Genomic DNA, 22,679 nt, shown 5'->3' with positions numbered 1-22,679 from the left:
TGTCCATGGGGTCGCGATGGGTTGGACACGACTTCGTGACTAACAACAAGAACAACAACAAAGATGGTGTGGAATTTCAAGCGGTTATTTGTACACAGCTCTGCATCTGAACAAGATGTAAGAGCCTCCTCCTTTGGATAATATATTGTTTGAATACTCAGCCGACTATGTGGACTTGGGAAAAATGACATACAACCATTTACTCAAAGGGGAATGAGCAACTGTCCTATTACAGTCATTAAATCCTTACTACTTTTCTGCCACAGTCACTCCACCCATAAGGGAATTTAAAAATACACATAGTAGTAAACATGTAGTAATTTAATATTGATTACATACCCTCCATAACCCCCAATAACCAAAGCCAGAACATATCATAGCATTTTAGGATTAATGAGCTATTTACCATCAGAAATAAGCAATCGACCTTGTGCTGCTCTTTGGTTTCTGAACTAGGGTTCCAGGTCAAAACTGTTGAGTTGGATGTTTAATTGGATATATATGTGCCTAAGAATTGCTCTTGTCAAGATTATCAAGCACAGCAGTAGGGGTAGGGCAGACCCAGAGAGAATAGTCTCGCTCATAACTGAAAACAGAACTTTTAGGTGGTTTGAGATGCTCATCATGCAAATGCCACTCAGTTGCTGAAGAAAGAAGCACTGAGACTTGAAAATAATAATGCCTTGCACTGCATTTCTGGGTAAACAAATATGAGATGTAAATATATTATGACAAACATCTTGGACTTTGATGTACTTGTTTACATCAGTGTCAGATAAATTGTATCTTCAGCTTTTTTTCCCAGGCAAAGCGAGCTTCAGTCACCTTAATCTCTAATTATTCTCCTGTCATCTCTCTTGTACAATAAACAGGATGTTCAGAGGAAAACTTTGACAATATCATTAGGCACATTCAATTTTCTTTGAAAAGTAAGAGTATCTCCTCCTTCCCTACAATTATGTTTTCTCCTTCCACCTCATTTCTGAGATCTTGCAGCATCCCAAGATAATTTTCAGGAGACAAAAATGATACACACAAGAGAAAGAGAGAAAAGCAGAAAATATTCAGACTGCCATACCTTACAGGACATTCGCCCATGCAAGCACCCTGTGCATCTATTGCTTGCTGAGTGGGGAGGTCAAGAGCTACAGATTTTGGATGTCAACTCCAGTTATGAATTGCAACCTTCATAACCATTCCTTCCTGGTGCGCATGACCTAACCTGATTTCTGTCTCACACATTCTGGCTTAATTTGACTGCGGGCTCACTGGGGCAAAAGGTCACAGCTTTACTGTGAGTGCTTGTGCTCAAATGTATGACTATAACACTTTCAGGCCTCTCCAGAGTGCCTTTTATTCATCACTTTTACATTTTAGACCCATATTATAAAATCCTTGCAACACATTTCTCCATTTTAAGTAGCAACCTGAGAGGAGACCTCTGCATTCTGGGAATCCCGTGGGCTCTTGAGCAGCTCCTACACAGCAGACCTGATATTTGAATTGGTCTATGTTGAAGAGATGCTTGGGAGAATTGCCTCTGATGGGAACAAGCAGCCCCTGGCATGATGGGATGTATCATGCTATACCAGAATGCTAGGTCCTGCTGCCAGTACAATTCCCCACAATGCTCCCAAAGTAGCATCCAGGCATGATGGTAAAGGAAGTAACTCAGTGATTGAGAAACAGAGAGGCAAACAACTGAGCCATGAAGCCTGTCTGAAGGAATGTGGAGGGGAGAGAAGATCATGATGACTTGAAAGAAAGTGTGTTACTTCTTTTCTCATCCTCCCGGTAGTTTTATGAGATAGGGGGTCGTAGGGCAAGGTGAAGTGAGAGCGGGGTGAAATAGTGAACTTGTAGTTATAAGCACGCAGGCATAATAGGTTGATGAATATTAACTAACACACCTTAAATAGACAATGAACTAATTATAATGCACATGCAATGTATGCAGGTGTATGTAATGGGATAAGGCAGGGAATATGTTGTAGGCGGATGGAAAGATTGTAGCTTCCTAGTACCCTCACCCATTGAGGGAAAAGAGGAGGGCTGTGGTGGATGGATTGAGGAGTCAAAGGAGCTGCTTTGTGTGTTTGTTGTTTGGAGAGATTCTGATAGAGCGGGCTCTCCCAGTCTATGACAATGAACAAAGGAAACACCTCACTCTGTTGGTAGTCTTGGTTGAGGAGAAGCATTTTTGTAGCTTTTTTGCATAACGATGGGAAGTTAAGACAGCAGTTAGACCTGACTGCTTAGGGCCTAGTTAGACCTGAAGAGGCTTAGAGTGGCATGCTGGTTTTTCCTTTCTTTTCTTGGACCCAGTGTAGGACTCAAGTAGGTTGCAGGGTTCTGAGAGACAGTCAAGGCAGACCACCGCATCTGTCCCCTGATGGGAGGGAGCACCTCCTCTGAGCTTGGGATAAACATGAATGGGCCCCACAAGTGGTCGGATGATTTAAACTTTTCCCCTGGCACCCACAGTAAATCAGTTCCTATGCTGCTAGTGCCATCTTTTCCACTTCATGACTGGATAGATTGGACTCCAGTTCCCATCATCTCCAGCCAACATGGCCAAAGTGTTACTTTCCTTGAATATTTGCATTCAAATATGTAAGATTCCAAGATCTTCCACTGCCAAAAATGAAAAATGATTACCCTAGTGCCATTGCCTATCCCAACTGTCAAAATAGCATGACTGCCAGAGTGCCATTTATTGTGCGGATTTGGGCTGCAGAAGTGGCTGTGTATTCTCTTTTACAGAAGACAGCCCTCCAATCCAAAGGGCTACCAGAGGCCCATCACCTGCTTGTAGGGCTCCAACGGTTCTGTCTAGTTCTGCTTTAAGGATACAGAGCCATACGTTCCATCGCCACCAACAATCAGCCCCTGGGCAAGCACACAGATCACCTGGTTGCACAGTTCTACACGACAGTATTTCTTCTTAAAAGATGGTAATTGTTTCTACATATATACCTGTTCACATGAGTTGACATGTATGCATTTTATGTCTGATTTTCTCTTCTGCAGCATTTCAGAGCATTTCTTTGGGAGGCTGTGCATGGCCACACTGCTGCAAAATATGTCGGGCAGCCCTGACTCCTTTCTGCAGTAAATCAGTCCTGAAAAGCAGAAGCAACCAACCATCTCTCGCTCTCGCTTGAGATTTAACTAACCACCTCATGAGCTACCCACGCGCTGCTCAAAATAGCCATGTTTTACTGTGCGGTGTGTGCAAGGGACTTCTCAGGGCACTGCAGTTCATATCAAGGCTTTTGATTTGGAGGCACGGCTCTGAGAAGCCCGTGTAGAACCCCTCTATTTATTTGCACTGCGAAGAGGGGCTTGCAGGCAAGGCTGGACTAACCATGAGATGTGGTCCAAATCCTAGTTCAGGTACCAGAAGCAGCAGAACCCACAAGCGGTCAGATGCTGCTGCTAGGAGAGACCTGGGGGGGGGGGGTGTTTGCCCACTCCAAAGAGCTCCGCTAGCTACTCTTCTGCAGCCACATTGGGCAGAATGACTCAAGGTTGGTGGGCAGCATATTACAGGAATATAATATATACATAAACACAACACAGAGAGTTCCACCTATTTCTAAACACAATCCTGAACAATCAGCAACAAGAAACACCTGATGAAAAGCTCACCACAGGCTGCTAAATATCTGAGACAATGAGGGGTTTTGAATGCAGTGCTGAAAAAGATAATATTGCTTGCCAGCTGGGCCTATCTGGACAGAGGAATGTGGAAGCGAGGGAGCATCACTGAAAAGGCCCTCTCCCTCATTGCCACCTGGAGGAGGGCCTGAGATGATGAATGCATTGAATGGGTGGGTTTATTCTGGGAGAGGCACCTCATCAGCTACTATGGTCCTGAGCCCTGAAGGCTTTATTGCACCAAAGCAGTGCAATGAGTCAGGTTTGGAAACACAGAGGCAGACAGTGCAAGCAGGCTGGAATAGGGCTGCGTGAGGAATCTGTTCAGGGACGGGATACTCTTGGATTCTCTGGGCTAAATTCCCAGGACTCAGTTCTTCTTTGTAGCAGCCCTGAGTCAGAGTGCCTGGTAAGCAAGCCCCATGTTCACGGGGTACTTGCCAGGAAGAGAACCTGATGCCCTGCTCAAGCACCACCCCAGTCCTGCTCCGAGAGCAGCTGCCATTTGTGCAGCCGCAGCCAATGCCAAAGAAAGCTGCTTGTGAGGAGCCCACTAGGAAAGGGGTCCTTGCAACGGCCATCAGTGTCCCTCTCCCACACCAAGTGCAGCCCCCATCTGGGCAGCTCCACCTGACATGGACAAAGGCGGCTGATTGTGCAACTGTGGATCTGCAAGCATTTGTGGACTTCCTCTTGGTTCAACACGCTTTGGGCTGAGCACAGCAGGAAGTCTGGGGATGCTGGAGGGTCAGATTCTGATAGAGCTCTCCCTAATCCTAGGCTGTAATCAGTGTTATCTGTTCAGATCTTCTGGTTCCTGCAACCAGTCTGGGCAGTGCATTTTGTACAATCTGCAGCTTCTGAACCATCTTCACATAGGCAACTCTCCATTGATCACATTGTGCATTTGAATACACACACACACACACACACACACACTCATCTACCTTATATCTAGAGAGAAACAGATTTAACAGCCCGAGGTTCTGCCCTAGATGGATGAAGCAAACACAGTGACACTCCACCAAAGTGCTTCTCTTTCCCTGTTATTGGCGAAGATTCATTTGCAATGAAATCCACGAATCTGCTAAGTGAGGTTCAAGCCTCCTGAACTTCGTCAATGGGACTAAGTTTGCCTAAGAGCATTTTGCACTGCAACTAAAGAAAACAGCTGGGACAAAAGTGACACACTTGTCAGAGAGCATTAGGCAAATGTTGTATCAATTTGCTCAGGCTCCTATGAATTTATCACTTTATTCAGAAAAGCAGGCTTTGGATTTTTTTAGCCTGTTACCTGGGTTGTGAAATCAATATGACAATATGTTATTTGAACAAAGGAAAAAGTAAATGGGGAAAGACATTACTTCCCCAAACTGGAGTAGGTCAGCTGTCTGTTCCAGCAAATCCCAGTTAACATTTCCAGAAAGTTTTGCATTAAACTTTACATTACAAAGCCCAGAAGTCCTGTCATGCTTTGACCAAGAAGGCTACTACTGGTGGAGTGGTATTTCTCCCCCCCCTCCCAAAAAGGGGGGCTATTTATTTATTTATTTATTTCGTAAAGGTGCCTGAAACAAACCTGGGTGATTAGCTTAGAGCAGGCCAATGGGTGACATGATTCAAAATCATGCATATTTGTCGGTTTTGGGTTGCATCATCTCTGGTATCTCCTGGTTCTATAGCCGTCTCTCCAGATACTCACCATAACACCTTTCCAGTGCTAGTGTAAGACTTGGCTGCTCTCTCAGTGCTTTTACATTTAAAAAATCAGTTCTGTTGTAGTCACTGCAAGTATGGTGATGGTGGACCTGATGGTGATTTTAATTTTAGGTGTCTCTATTATATTTGATCATGTTCTGTCACTATACTTTACCTGGTTAAGTTATGCTACATTTTCTTATTTTGTTGTAATCTTACATTTTTATTTGTTATTATTTGTCTTATATTTTAAATTATACTGTAAATATTTAAGAATTTTTTTATTTTTGCAAATACATCACAAATCCACAATGAAATTAATTAATTAATGTATATGTCACTTACCCACAAGATAGTTCCCAAAGTGTTTTACCACAGTTTGGAAATAATATTTCAGAATATAATATGAACAATTACAAATGACCCTAAGGCCAATAAACCAGCAAGTACATGATTAGGAAAAATATATATCAATCCATGCAAATTTGTCTACAAGAATGCAGATAAACTGACCTTGTCCAACAGCTCAAAACCAAGCAGGAGAGAAGTAATGCTTAACAGAGAAAGAACTACTTATTTATTCATTCATTTATTAAATTTATTGACTACAACCTATAGCTCTGATTAAGGGTCTCTGGGAGGTGTACCTATCCCATGTGAGACCAAAACATTTTGGTTCTACTACACACAGTTTTTGGAAGCTACTCTTTCCATTTTCGACAGTCTTCCTCCTGGTTTTCACCTGGGTGGTCTCTTCCCCATTTCCTACCCAGAGTTGCCATTCACTGAAGTTCCACATCTACTCACAGTTTTGGTATTTCTCTCTACCAAATTCCCCTTTCTTGACTTCAAGGCTTTCTCAGGTTCCAGTGTGGTGATGGCAAGACAGGTGGAAATGTTCAGTACCTTGATGTGAGTCTATGGTCCAGCTACCATGTGGAAACAGAAAATTCTTCAATGTACTCATAGAGCTTTGATAGCTAGAGATGTACAAATTTTACTAAATCCGTTTCATGAATTGTCAGATACCTTTCATTCTGTTATCTGCTTGTAAAATCAGTTTTTGTTTTTTGTTTCAACCAGGATTTCATTGTACTTGCACTGATCCTCATCAGCACTAACATACACATGTGTAAATGTGCTAATCCATGTTAATTAATGCAAATTAGTGCTAATGTGGATTAATGCAAATCCCCTACCCAAAGTGAAAAACTGGTTTGCAAGTCTCTAGAATCCACATGGCTCAGTTGTAGAATCCACAGGTGTGATTTGCAGAAATCCAAACTTATTTTAATATATTGCTGATCCCTCCAACCTCCCTACATCCAGAGACAGAGATGCTGTTTGGTTTGACTGAGCAAAACAGCATCCGCCACTGGAACAAATGCTGAAATCCATTCCAAAATCCATTGATCTGGGAACTCCCTCTGTGCATATGTGTCTGTTTCATTGTGATGGTAGTGAGCTGAAACCTTGTGATGTGTCTGAAGTATATGTTCCTACATTAAAGTTTCATGTGCATTTTACACATAGTCTCTTTTTGAAGAGTCAGCTTGGCAGTTGCAGGATTTCCGAGTGCTGAATCTCTAAATCGGTTCCCTACTGCTACAGTTAATGAGGCTACTTAGTTTTATGTTATTTTATAGCTGGCTCAGTTCTGACATATCTACCATTTACGTTGCACAGAAAGTGATGTGATTTTTCTATAATGTGGCATTGCATATTAAAAATGAAAGAGATATAATTTAATTTGAACGGTGTTATTAATTTACATCTGTGTAAGCTATGATCTACTTGAGGCTGCTGAACTCAAAAGGTAGGATGGACAGGGTTTTGAATTATGCATTAATTATAACATAGCGCTAATGTTCCTTTTGCAGCTAATGTGTGATTATTCACCCTAGAGTGCCTCTGCAGCCTCCTGGGTCTTCTGATTAGACTCCTGCAGATTTTCATACGAAGGGGACTCTAATCAGAATAGAGTCCCTCACTCCACAACTGCCAGTCTCGGAAATTACTGGGGATGGACCAAATGCTCGATTTTCAGGTTGAAAAGAATGATTTTGTTGAGGGTGGGGAGATAACTTCTTCCCCAAATTTCCCTAATTAATGAGATTGCCCACTTATTTCATTTCCTTTGCTATTATTCTCCCCCTTTGTGCTTCTGCATCATTTCTTTCTTCTTTTTTCTTTGGGGAGAGACTGTAGCTCATTGGTAGAGCACATATTCTGCATACAGAAAGTCTCAGAGTCAATCTTTAGCAACTTCAAATGTTTGGGAATCTCTTTCTTTCTTTCATTCTTTCTTTAGACCTAATAGCAGGTGATGTGAAGGACCTTTGCCTGAGACCCAAGAGAACTACAACTAGACCAAGTAGTAATAATAGGCTAAATTATGATTCTGAAGATGGTCTGTAATGTAGCTTCCAATGATCCTTAATTAGTCAGATAGATAATCCCAGTCCATTCAGAAATCATAAAGCCAACAGGCTTAAGTTTCAACCATGCATAATCAATTCTATTTGGCTATAGGTATATGCCACTGCAAGCAAGCCACATGGATTCAGAGAGCAGAGCCCTTACTCTGAATAAGTGGACAGTGAAAACTTATATCCACAACTGCAAGAAGAACTCTTTTCCAAAAAGGATATAGGACACATTGATGCTGTCTGTTGATGTTGTTGTGACATGCAGGCTCCTTTTCAGCTCAGACCAAGAAATTATATGCGTTCATCTAACACCATATTCCTCCATGATGGAAAAAGAATGGTAGCAATGGAATCCTATGGGTGTTTAATCAGCCAAAAGTTCTATTGCATTCAATGGGGCTCACTCTGGGTAAGTATGGATAGAATTGCAGCCCAAAGAGATAATTTTCACATCAACAAACCTTCATTTCCCTGCAGCAATGAACTTGAGGTTTTCCTTGCCGGTGAGGGCAGTTTGCCACAATGCAGGATGTGTTCATTCTGTATGTGACTGAGATGGTGCACCTGAGAAGCAAAGAGGAGGATACGAGGAGGAAAAGAACAGGCTGGCCTAGCTTCTCACCCTTGCTGCTGCCTCCCATCTCTTTCCACACAGTGATGGTACATGAAGGGTGAACAGTTTTCCTGGGCCCATCCAGTGGCTCAAACCAGCTGAATCAACTGTGCCATTCTAGCTAAGCTTTTAGGGAAAACGTGCAGCAGGATCAGGATCGGAGGGCTCCATCACTGAGCAGCAAGAGAAAGGAGATCAGAATGTATGAGGCGTTCCATTCATTTGTTTTCCTTAGCACTTACCCAGTTCACACCTGAGTCCGAACTGATCTTGAGGCGGAATTGAAATAATATCAACAAGCTTATCTTTTGGTGGCTTTCATATCCCCACTTCAAGTTCCCATTTCCTTCCCTTGCTTTATGTTGCAGAACCATTGGCAACTTGTGTGAAAACTAATCAATTATATATAATTGATAATTTTTTAGTTACTTTTAAACTGCACAGTAACTAAAGTACTTGTGGGTGGTGCCCAATGCATTAAAATAGAAACATTAAAGCAAAAATAAATAAAACAGAGCAGGATGAAGTCAAAGTAAAACCAGCTGCATAATAAAAAACTAAAAGCATTAAAGTATCTCTTAAAGTGTACATTTAGATGATGATGATGATGCTACAGATAGAGGGATGGTTAGATGTATGTGCGTAAGGCATTCCAGAAGTATAATTCCTCACTGCAAGTATGGTTTAGAGCAGAATATTCCACATTTCTTCTGCCATCAAACCCAGTGCAGTTACATGGGTTTATCAGGTGAATATCAATCCAGGCATGGACCTGATTTAGATCTGCTTAGTTTCAGCAAGGTGGCTTCACCATGTGCCCTCAGACAATTTGTCCTATCTTATCAACAGTTCAATACTATCAGCTTGCTCCAGTGATCTGATCGAAGCACATATGGAAGATTCCAACATGGACAGAGCTTTCCAGTTTGTTAAAATGAGTCAAATAGCCCAAGTGTGCATATGTTTCATATATACATAAAGCTCAGTGCTCAAATGACAGAGAATGGATGGAAGGGGGACCCTGTTGTGACACCCTTCATAGCACAATTTGGATAGGGGAACCAGGGCTTCTTGATTTAATCAGATCCCCCCTCTCTTTCTTCCCATATTTGGAACACTGATCAGACTGCACCCCAGACCTGTGAATGGAGCCTAAAGCTGCAACTAAGAGAGCCCTTTGGATCAGATGAAATTCATATCTAGTCTTGCACTCCATTCCACACAGAGCCAACCAATTATCTATCAGTAACTACTCCTCTGGAAGGCCATATGCTACCTCCACCAGTTGCTGGGATGTTGTTGCCCTCACGAGGGTATCAAGATGAGTAGTCACTGATAACCAGACTTTCCAAGATCTTTTCAAATACTCCATAAAGGCATTGACACAACTACTAACATACAGCATCTTCTTCTTCCTCTTCCTCTTCTCCACATCCTGTTCTGGGCACATTGAGCTACAAGTATCTTCCATAGTGTTTGATCCATAGCAATGGTTTCTTTATCCTTCCATTCAAGGTCAATAGATCATTCTGGAATGTCTGATGCCAAGTCATTTTGGTCTTCCTCTCCTCCTCTGGCCACCTTGTGGTATCCAGTTAATCATGATCTTAGCAGGAAGATGTTTATTCATGTGAAGTGAATGTCCAACAAAATGTATTCTTCATTCTGTTATCAATGCAGACAGTCCTCGGGTACCACATCTTTGTAATACTTCCTCATTCATAATATGGTCCCAATATGTAATACATAATATCTTCCTAAGGCAGTGATGCTGAACATATAGGATACACTGAGCTTAATTGGACTTCTATAAACACACCTGGGATTGCACAACACAAATTTATACTGAGGAAATATAGTTAATGGTTGAGATAGGGTGGTATCCATTGTTAGTCTAACTTAAGTCCCTTACATTTTAATGAGTCTATTCTAATGTTAACAACCACCCAAGTAAGTGTATAGGTGCAAGATTATTCAATTTAGCCAGACTTTTCTGCTCTTCCTTGAAACAAGTTCACACACCAGTTAAAGACTACTGGGAAGCATCCCTCCCCATTCCCAACCTCAGGCAAAAATAAATAGATTAGATGAACTGAGTGAAAAATGTTGGAAGAATTTGATCCAGATTAATAGCCTTAGAGATGCAGAAGTCCTGGGGGAAGTGGAAAACTCCATCCCAGGAAAAAACTGAACAACACAGCTCATGTTATTTGGCTATGCCTTCTGCTACTAATGGGTCCCAGTTCATCTTAGAGAACAACAAAATAACTGATGTTGTAAAACTGCAAATAATAAGATATGGAGAAACTAAAGACATGTTCATTGAGTGAAATCAATAACACAATGAACGAGGGATGTTCTGCATTTATAGCCTTTGGACAAACTCTTTCCCTGAGTGCCCTCTTGTGTCATCTCACTCCATAAACATACTCCTTTCACACCACCAACTTGGTCACTGGCATCTGTTTTTAGGCTAAAGCCTGAAGCTACAATAGACAGAGCTAAACTCTCACTGGGCAAAGTGAGAACCATGGCTTTACCATCTTGTCAACTCTTTTCTCCTGGCTGACACTGTTAGTGGTTCTGTCTGAAAGAAATTCCAGAAACTTCTGTGTCATGAAGAGGAAGGAAACTCCCCTGAGGCTGGCCTACATGGGATGAATACTGAGAGGCCCATATCTGCCAGTCCAAAGTGCCAGATAGTTTAGTGGTGATAATCCCAAAAGGGACAATGCCAAAAGGAGTTGCCCCTCTGGGGGAAGCCACTTCAGGAGGATAGAAGGGCAAAGGCTGCCCCTCTAACATCATAGCCAATCCAGTGCCTGTCTGTTGTCTGTGCTTAGAGTCTTGCAGGGTGGAGGAGCTCTCTTCACAGGCTCTCTATATGTGCAGGGCAAGGGGGATATGGGGCCAAGTAGGGATCCTGATGGGTGTTAAATACTGTAGCAATGGGTGGGAGGAAATATGGCATTGGAGGGAGGGTGAGCCAGACAAGGGAATGTGGCCCAGATAACTAACAACTCTGCCATGTTACATAGAAACAGAGAGAATCAGAAGGTGCCTTCCGGGCCATCTACTCTGACCCCCGGCTCCAGACGGCTCCACTCACGACATGCCCACCATGTGCATGTCTAGCCTATCCTTGAACACCCTCACCAATGGGGACTCAACCAACTCCCGTGGAAGCCCATTCCATACCCTTGGGGTCCTAACCATCAGGAAGTACTTCCTGGCATCCAAATTGAACTTTGGTTTACTGAGCTTCACTCCGAGTCTAGTCCTCCTTGCAACCATATGTTTAGTCATTGTAGTGTCAGCCTCCCCTCAGGTCTCTGGATTGGTGTAGTATAAGAGGCTCTCCATCCATGACTTAATAGTGGATGAGGCCACTGATTGGACATCCATAAGCAAGACCTGAGTGGCTAAACAGGGAGACAATAGCCTCTCCCAGCTCTGCCCATCAGGAGAGAGTGTTGGGGAATTTTAGAATGCTAGGGATGGGGTTTCCATGGTTTATCAGAATTCTGTCTCCTTCTCCAGGCTCCCTGTCTGTCTGAGTCCAAGTCTACAATGTTTGCATCTTGTGCTGGGGCAGTGGGAGAGACTGGGGATATCACTAGCATACAATCCGTCCCACAACCCAACAGTTTCCCTAGCTCAGCTGACAGAGGTTGTCCCAGTCATGATATTGCGGTCTCCCAGCCAGCTAGCATCTCCTCAGCGTGAAGCAGCTTGGGATTTCAGGGATAGCATGACAACCATGAAACTGCCTCTTCTGGTCACTGGGTCAACACATGCATCAGAGCATTCTCTGGATGTGTTTCCTTTCATCCAGGCATGTGAATAGTGCTCTCCTGTTGAAGGATTTTGAATTGGTCCCTTTGTCAAGGTCAGGTCAGTATCTGATGAGATTTAGCCTAATGACAATTACGTCCTGTATTGCAATTGCTACGATGTTTTAATTGTTATCTCAATGGTACTCTGTTTTATTGTATCCTATGTGCCATTGTAAATGGTCCAAGAAGCTCCAGCTATTGGGCAGTGTAAATTAAAGATAACGATAACTTGCCCATTGGTTGCGTTGTTTGGAGATGATGCCCAAGACATATGGATGGCACTAGGTTGAGGCAGGCTACTGCAGTCCAATGAGAATGAGAAGCCTACAGGTAAATTATGCATATTCTACCACTGTGTGGCAAAATTGTTGTCTTCCTAATAAACAATAAGCTTTGGTCGTCCAAGCTAATTACTCAAGCAGTGACTTTAATTGTTCCTCACTTCTGGGTCAGAGCGCACAGCGTTTGGATATACTGGTAGGCTCTTGCTATGAACAATTAGGTGTGCGTGTCACAGGCACAAATCCCTATTGTGCTAAGAATATTGCTATAATTATATGGTGAGTGATCACAATAAATGCTCTTAAAATTCATTGCTTTTTTGGCCATTTCCCTTTGAAAATACACAAGAACAGGTCTTTGGACCTTGCTGAATACTCCACACTGTGGCAAATCAGCTGGCAAAGATACATGATCAATTTCCTGCTGCTACCAGTCCAACCAGAGTTAAATGCAGATGAATCAGAACTGTGTGGGGTCAAAGGAATAGGAGGGGTTCTTCCCATTGTTTTCTAAGTGATAGAAAGAGCTGTAGAAAGTGCAAAGAAGTCACAACTCTTTACAGTCTGAGTGGAGTGCAGTGGGATAGACACTGTCAATGCATTGCTCTAAAAAGGAACATGTGGAACTCTGGGGGATGAGGTGAAGGGCCTCTTTATTTTCTTCCCTATGATAAGCAGGACAATCTAAAGGAAGGCCTGAGAGGGATTTCAATGTAGCCATAAGCAGTAAGAAAACACTTTGTCCAAATGGGTAGAACAATACGGCAAAGGATTTTTCAGAATGTTTTCCTAATGAAAAGGAGAAATTCTTGATCCATTTTTCAAGGGCAGAGTTCACCATGAACAGTGACGGAAGCAGAGCTTTTCTTCCTCAAAACAGGGTTTTGCTGTGGGTGCCACTGAACTTGAAACAGCGGCTGGTGCACTGCCTGGCAATCTGGCTGCCATTTTGCAGTCCCTGCGATGTCACAAGGCCTGCCTCCTTTGTAGGCATTGTGGAGGGAGGGAGAAAAATTGGCAAAATACATGGTGAAGAATAAAAAGATTTTTTTATAATGAAATACTCTTCTTTGTTTGGGTGAGAAGTGTGAGAAAGAGAAAAATTGCAGAGATTTCTCAAGAACAAAACAAGAATCTCAAGAAATCTGGACCCCATTTTAGAGAAAACTGATATGGAGATCTGAGAGGTCACTGAAGAGAACCTGTTACTTCAACCAACCCAAATCCAAATTATTCTATTCCCCAACCTCTTCTGCTCTCCCTCTAGAGAAATGTAAAGTGCTGCCTGGGATTTTAGTGGATTTAGCCTAAATTATACATGCACTATTTATATCCAGACTGTAACGCTGCACTTAAGGCAGAACTGCTTTGGAAGGCAACTTGGACACTTAAGTTGGTGCAGTTCATGGCTACTCCAGTCCTTGTTGGGGATAGACAATTAGATACTACCACACCAATTGTCCACAGCTGGACTGGTTGTGGCTGCATTTCTCAATTCAGTTTAATTGAGCTCAAGCTAAAGTGCTGGTTTTGAACTTTAAAGATACAAATGGCTCCATTCAGGTTCTTTGAAGGACCATCAACAGACTTCTGGACCTGTCTATTTATTCAGACCATCATTCAAAGCTAATCTGCAGGTTTGCCATTAAGATCTGTAGGACTTGTGGTCACTGGGAGAGACAGAGTCTTCCCAGTTTTTAAAGAGTATTGTAAAGCGTGTTGGCTTTGGTTTTTAACTAAAAGTCTTAAAAAAAAAAAAAGATCATACATGTTGTGTTTGCTACTGGTTGATTCTTTCTTTAAAATTCATGCATGATTTTATGAGCTTGTTCCATTGATATAAAATTGTAAGTTCTACATCATAAAGCATCTTGGGAAGGCCACAGACAGCTAAAAAAACATTAAGCAAGCAAACAAATAAATGCAAAAAATTAAGAAAAAATGTGTAGCATCAAACAACTAAAACAGGGAATATTGTGTCACATAACAGATGTTTTATTTTGATGTCTCCCTACTGAATGGAACTTCACTCACCCCATCCTTTTTCTTTTGAGGGTTATTGTGGGAATAAAAAACTAGATAGCTCAAAGCTCATCGCCTGGTACATTTTGGACGAAGAGTGGGATATAACAATAGTTACTATTTTATTAATACTAAACGGTCTCATTCTTATTGTTTGAGCAGCAGTTAAGACTGACAGCCTCCTGTGGCCAGGCACAGCACATCTAGTAAAGTAGGCTGCATTATGCAGTGGTTGCTGGCTCCAGTTAATAAAAGCTCTTCCATTCAGTGAATGCTTATACAATTCAGAAATGACTCTGGGTCCTTCACACAGGATAAACTCGGTGACATTCAGTATAATGAAGAACGAGCTACTTCACTGACTGGCAAGTGAGAGCCAGCAGCCAAGAAATTCTGGCAAATAGCATGCTTCTCCGTTCTGTAAGGAAGGCACACATCACTACCTTGCTGAGCAGTGCGTTGGCACGACAGCAGGCCTCCTCTTTTTTAAGTTTGCAATTGCTATCTGACTTGCAAAGATTTCCAGTGCCTGGAAAATGATAATTCTAATGGGAAAAAGAGCCCCTTTGGCTTTTCGCTTCCCATGCATCCTGAAGAGAGGAAGCTGACAACAATTGAAACCAGGCAGATGCATCTGATTTCTCTTCGCTAGGATCTCTGGGGAATGTTCTCCTGGGCAGTCTGTACAAGTCTGAATGAGTAGCATTGTAATGCTGTTCATTTAAATTGAGTTTGAAATCTGAAGATGCTTTCATTTGTGCCAGTATCATCATGGCCAGTGGCCTGATAGACGGACCCCTGGGTGTCCTGCATCAGTCACCCCTTATGACACTGCAAGAGATAAACAAAACGTCCCATGGCATTTTGTGTGTGCTGTAAGTAGTATGGCTAGAGCCCATGTAATCAGGTGCTCAGCTGTCAGGGGAGGTGTCAAGAGCAGCTCATTGGGGCCCCAGAAGTCTGGAAGACCACTTGCTCTGGCACTCCACTGGCCCCAGGCACGTGCTGAAATAGAGGTTCGAGTGCCTTGGTCCTATCTGTTACACCTTTCCACCCTGCATTAGCTGGCCTCATGCCCACATATGTTTCACCCCCTGCGATCTGCCCTGAATGTTTTTGCCAGATTTTTCTGACATCCACTGGCCTTCTCTCCTGTTTCGACTTCTCTTTTTGACAAATCCAAATGTCCTTAGGAGGCAGGATCCTGGAAGGGCACACACATATACATACCACACTGAAATCAGATCATAAGTAAATTGGCATATGCAAATCTGGGTTCCTTTCTGTTGTGGATCTGTGCCCCAGATCTTTTTAGTACTTAACACTGCCTAGAAAATCAGATAAGGGTATAGATGAAAAGGGAAATGATCTGTAGGCAGCTTCTGTGCTATAGGCACCAAGGCAATGAGAACGCAAGAGACAAAAATTAAGTGTATCCCACACACAGTTTGGTGCTTAACCCCTTCATTGCATAAACTTTGAATAGAAAAGAGTGGGCCACATCCACTGGTCTCACTTTGCATGTTCCAAAATGCCACCTCTGTGCTGTTGATGTGTTGGGGAGAGAGGTGTGTGAGACAGCTACTCTGGCGGATTTGAGTGAGCAAGTGTATGGATTTCTTCAATCTGCACCACCCAGAAATTTGTAGAATTTGTGTCCAGAAACTTGTACATTTCTGGATTTGAGATGCATTCTGCAAGACAGGAAAACTGGGCAATACGTATACATGCTCCTGCAAAAGGATATAAAGAAAAATGCACTTAAGCCAAGAGGTACCATTGGAAATAGGGCACAAAAATGCACACACATCTAAAATATGCAAACCCCTCTGTATGCATGTTTTTCCCTGTAAAAAAATCCTTCATGTGCATGGAAACAGCATGGAACAGACTTGGAATTAGAAAAAGAAGGAGGGAGATGACAGATCTTACATTAGAAGTGTGTTTGCAAGAAGGAAGCCTTCCAAATGTGCATAGGCTGCACACATTAGTAGGATGTGTGAATCAGCAAAACGTGAACTCACCAAAGTTTCTAAATTCCAGCTCAGTGTTCATTCTGACTCAAGACTGGATCACATTGTGAGCTTGGCTTTTATTTTCTTCATGACAACCAATGTGAATGTTCATGGATATCTTTCCAAATGTACCTACCTTTCATGCATATCTTTGCAGTGTGTGGATTTATCTGCCATTGATAAACCCTGGTAAATAACAAACTGGAACCAATTTCTACCCAGGAATTGAAACTCATGAGTTCCAGCTCATGCAGACAGTCTGTGCGCATTTGGAAGCCTTCTCCTCTGCAGAGTTGCCTCTAACATTCAGACAACATGGTGGCATGCCTCTCTTTCCATGCATTAATCGTGTTAACAATTGTTAAAAAAATTGTTAAATCCTATTCAGAACAGAGATACATTGAAGATTCAGTTAGATGCTAGAGGATAATGAAGGCACCCAGATCTGATCCAGTTAGATGCTAGAGGACGATGACAGCACCCAGATCTAGCAATTGTGAAGAAAATAACCTGGGTCCCTTAAATTGACTTTCTCAAAATTTACTTTTTTCTTTGTGAAGACCAAGTTCAACCACATCATGTTTTTTAATAAACTATAGTGAAGCAGCTTTCTTCTGGAGTCTTCCTATGGGAATCAATTAAGGGAGCCAAAATTAAAATGTGGATTCATTGGAAATGAGTGCAAATTCGGATCTGTCAAGGCAGCAGTAGCTGGCAAAGCCAAATACAATTGCATCTGCGTACTTATCTGGGCTTGGCTTGCCCCCTCCCCAATTACCTTGCCTGCTTAGTCCTTCTGTCATCATCAATTGTCCATCTTTCCTTTTCTTTTGTTGGAAGATTCCCTCCCTGCCCCCCTGCCCGCCACTGCCACTTTCCTAAAGGACATCTTGCCAGAAGAATCTACACAGAAGTGAAAATGTGTGTTCTGAATAGTAATCATGAAACGAGCTCCAAGGGAATCCTTATTTATTCACTTAAGATGAGCATATCAAATAAACCTCTACTTCAGAATTAGGGGTGTGCAACTGGGGGGAAAAACATTGTTTTGTTTCTCCATTCATTTCCATTATTAAAATTGCCCTTCCTTTTGTTGTTCCTTTGTTAGTATCACATTTGCTTTGTAACAATTTTTTGTTATTTCCATTAATTTTTGTTCCCCACTGATGTCAAAGAAAGGCATAGATGACTGTGATGGGTATGATTTTTATCTTCTTGGCATAAAGTTTGCAAGCATTCTGCTATGCTTTCATGGAATCAGTCAGAATCCAGACAGATAGAGGGGGAAATAACACTTAAAACTCAGTTTAAAAGGTGTCTAGATGCTACCTAATTCTTATGTAAACTAGTAGGGAAAACACAAAGCTATGACTGAAGAGTGCACAGTTATAGACAGAAATGTGTGGATATAGGTAGAGTTTAGCTGGGGCCTCAAAGCTACTCAGAAATGACTGCTGTTCTTCCAACAAGGGGCTAAATGGGGCACTTCCATGTTACAATGCTCCTTTCCCAAGAGAAAACCAGGTCCCATTTCCTGGAGCCCTTTATCCCATTGCCTGGCACCATAAAAGAGCAGGAGTGGCTCATATGCTCTTAGAACAAATAGACCTTCAAGCAGCTGTATAAACATGTCTAATAGTTCTGGACCATAATACAGAATCCAGTATAGCATGGATGAAAACCAGGTACGTTATCCTTTATCAAGGCTTCTTTTGACACTTGAAGATGACACCTTCGCTTGATCTTTTCTTTTTAAATGTTTGAATACGAATGATCTACTTAAGGGATGGTTTTCCCAGAATGGCCCTTACTAATTTACCCATGTCACGTATATCTCATGGAGCAATAGAAGGCATCCCATTTCTGCTGTAGTACATCTTAGTGGATGTTCCAAACTTTCCTCTTTGATGTCTCCAAATCCCCACCACCAAATTAGGAGTGATAATGAGGAGGAGATAAGGGGGACAAGAATTCAAAGGAAAGTTGAACCATGACAAATACATGATAGGAGGAGTATAGATATGGTGGGAAAGAACTGATACTCAACAGCTTGATCCAAGCCTGATACATATTCATTTGAAGGAACATTTTAGCAAGCTCAGTGAGACTTTCTCCAAATAACCAAGAGTAGAACTTCATAAACTAGATGTTCCTGTAGGTAAAAGAAAAGAAGCAACATTCACTGGTTCCTCACCCTCAGCCCAGCACCCAGTTTGCTGAGCACAAGCTCCTTCTGGATAAGACTTATTGCCATGAATAACTCATTGCCATATTATTTATGAAGCCTCAGGTCTGGATCATGTAGAACTACAGCTGTACTAAAACTCTGGAGAGTTATTTTTTTGGGGGGGTTCTTATGTGCTGGGAAAAACTCTAAATGTACACCAGCAATAGAAGGTTGAGTTAATAGTAGTGATTTTCTTGTAAACAGCTTAGGATGTAAGCACAGGAAGAAGGGATAGTCAACATTTCAGTAAATAAAAGTGAATGCAAGAAATCATAAAACAATAGTCTGTATAGCATGAAAGAATTGAATGAGACATGTGATCTAGGAAGATTACTAAAGAGAGTTCATCTGTTTTTCCGTGAGTAAGTTACTATAGGGCAACTAGAGTCAAATGTAAAACTGTGAACATGTCTGAAAGTTAAAGCTTGAAAGGTAGTAATTATCTTAAAAAATATGCAGAGAAGTACAGCAAGTTCATTGTGCAAATCAAAAAAGAAATCTAGAAACCGCATATATTATTCCAATTGGATGAGATCTGGGGGGGGCGGGGAGCCTTGAAACTGTACTCATAGCTTTCCTGAAGCTGCAATCCAATGCGATCTTATCTGACAATAGGGCCTATTGAAGTGAATGGATCTTACTTCTGAGGAATGTATATAATTGCACTCTAAAGTTATAGGAAGTTTGCAAAGTATCAAAGTTATTTGAGCCAATTATAGTTAATGGTTCATATCAAACCATCTATGGTCAAAGATGGAAATTCCTATTTCCATGTATGTGTGTGCAGTTAATCTTCTGACAAAGTTTAGTTCTTGCTCTGGAACACCATAATGCTACTGGCTTGACTAGGCCTACTTTGGAATAGACTGGGTAGCGACCCAATGAAATAGCAACACACAGTGATTAGCAGGTATGATTAGCAATGTCCATAGCCATTTATATCCCTTTGCATGGTATGTGAAGTATATTATGAGTCCTGTGCTGGAAAGCCTAGGAAGTAATGAATTGCCAAGGCAACTTAACAAATTTATGTCTGAGGCAAGAGCTGCAGCAGGAAATTCAATATTACTACCACTGCTGCTACTACTAATAATAATATTACTAAAGATGCCAATGACTCCCAGCAAGCAAACACTGTCCACCAGTTTTTAGAATTTTTTAAATCATTCAAGACAAACTCTGTCAATCAGATGATTTAATATTGTCTAGATTTCAATCAGTGTTAAACCAGTTTCACCACTCCCTTTCTGACCTTCTTGTATCAAGGTGGCAGCATGAAGGTCTTACAGGAGCCCATCTTTCTATTTCCACCTTCTGAAAGTCAGGGCTTCATCTAGAAAGTTCCCCACTTGTTTGGAACAGGGCATTTCACACGTTGACACCTACCGGGTAGAATAATATTCCCCCTGAGATTAGACATGTGCCAACCATTCTTATTTTCCATGTGTGTGTCAAATACATATATATTCATGAAAGCCTTCCTTGTTTAGCTTGGTCTACCATATATTTTTATTCTTATGGATAGCTAGATACAGTATGAAGTCACATAATTTCCTGATATTATCTTAGGTGGTCTAGGATTGTTTGGAATCCTAAATCCAACCTTGGAAAAATACTCTGAAACTGGGACTTGGATCTAGGAGTGCCTTCCCTGTGATCCTTACAGCTTTAGGTTCTTCCCAGATTTGCTGGACTCCAAAGATGGAAGACCACAGGGAGAGAAGGACTGGGACACTGCTTTGTCCCAAGAAATCCATGGGTCTTTTGTCCTTGGATGAAGATGGAAAATATTTAGATGACTGAATCAACCATCTAAATAGTGAGGAAAGCATGGCAGGGGCCCTCAGCTCACCTCCACAGTCTTCCCATCTTTCACTGGATCCTCCACATTTGAGGGATTACAAACAGCTTCATTAGATGTCCTCCTGTACTGATTTTATATACTGGTTTTACATTTGCTTTCATGATTTGTATACACTGTTTTGCAATCTGTAGAGATATACATGATTTATAAATACTCATGAGTAAATAAATAAGTAAACAAATCAGGGTTTCACTATATGTTCAAGCTCTCAATCAAGGTTAGGGCAACAAATAATGCTGAGTAATGATGCTGTCCAAGCTTAGATGACAAGTCTTTAATGTAGGGACCTTTTAAATACCAGAACAGTTCAAAGGGTATCATTATTCATCTAACTGTAGCATTTGCCATCATGTTTCATACCCTATTTCTCAGCTGAAAGGTTTGTTCAGTAATCAGGCCTGTCCTAAAGAAGGTATCTCTGGATCCAGAGATGGCCGCCAATTATAGATCGGTGGCCAACATCCCGTTTTTCGGCAAGGTGTTGGAACGGGTGGTGGTGGGACAACTCCAGGTACTCTTGGATGAAACTCATTATCTGGACCCATTTAAGTCTGGCTTCAGACTCGGGTACAGTACTGAATCTGCCTTGGTCGCCCTGTACAATGACCTGTGCAGGGAGAGAGACAGGGGAAGTGTGTCCCTGTTGGTTCTCCTGGACTTCTCAGCAGCTCTCGATACCATTGACCATGGTATCCTCCTGGATAGGCTGGCAGGATTGGGAGTAGGAGGCACTGCTTGGCAGTGGTTCCGCTCCTACCTTGATGGCCAATTCCAGAAGGTGGTGCTGGAGGACTATGGCTCTGCACCATGGCAACTTTGCCATGGAGTACCTCAGGGTTCCATCTTGTCTCCCTTGCTATTTAACATCTACATGAAACCACTGGGAGAGGTCATCAGGAGGTTTGGGCTGCAGAATCATCAGTATGCTGATGACACCCAGCTCTACCTCTCTTTTTCAACCAATTCAGGTGAGGCAGTGGCTGTACTGAACCGGTGCCTGGCCGAGGAAATGGGCTGGATGAGGGCCAATAAACTGAAGCTCAATCCAGATAAGATGGAGGTTCTATTGATGGGTTCTGTCATTAAAGGCACAGGTGGACTTGGTGGTATGGAGCATCTTTGATGATCTTAGGCAGCTATATCAACTACATCCTTATCTGGACAAGGAGAGCCTAGCTACAGTCATCCATGTTCTGGTGATACAGCCTTGAAACTTCACTTGGTCCAAAAAAAGGCAGCAATGTATTTAACAGGGACAAGTTGGTGAGATAATATTAAGCCAGTTCTTCGCTGGCTAACAGTCCATTTCTGGGCCTGATTCAGAGTACTAGTTAGTAGCTACTAGAAGAAGAATCTTTTCAGTCATGGCTATAGAATCAACTGCTCAGGGAAGCTTCCCAGGAACATTAGTTTCGCACCATTTTAAATTCTATATTGCATTTTAAATCATTGTACTACTGCTAGGTTTTACTCAATTTTTCACTTTTATATTATTCCAAATACTATTTACACTTTGATACTAAATCTCACACTCTGTTTTATGTTCTAAATGTTTTCTTTGCTGTGAACCACTCAGAGAGTTTGGGCCATTGGGTAATATAAAATTAATAAGTCGATTAATTAATCCCTGTGTAATGGACCCTACTTGTACTGATTAATTAGTGTTTGCACCTTAACCTTCAAGAGTTATGAGGAAGACAGAAACACCATTGTTCTCTCCAAAGGTACAATTGTACCTTCTAAATTTGGTTGAGATTGGTGAGAATTTAAAAACTTACCAACAATTGTGAATTTCTTCATAAATAAGGTGGAAATACTAAAGGAAAAATGAATGTGGTGGAGGTTTGTTCATCCTTGTTCTAGTTGCTATTGAACACTACCTATCATCCCTGGCTATTGGCCATGTTGGGTGGACTGAAGGGAACTGCAGCCCGACAATGACGTCCCAGCAGTTCCCCACCCCTGCCATGAGAGTTGGATGACCTGTTCAGAATGAGTTACATCTGCTTCACAGAAATACTTCAAGGAAAGTCT

Source organism: Varanus komodoensis, unplaced genomic scaffold (genome assembly GCF_004798865.1).
Source record: "Varanus komodoensis strain SLA01 unplaced genomic scaffold, ASM479886v1 scaffold11, whole genome shotgun sequence".
NCBI lineage: Eukaryota > Metazoa > Chordata > Lepidosauria > Squamata > Varanidae > Varanus > Varanus komodoensis.
Note: the sequence above shows the minus strand (reverse complement) of the source record.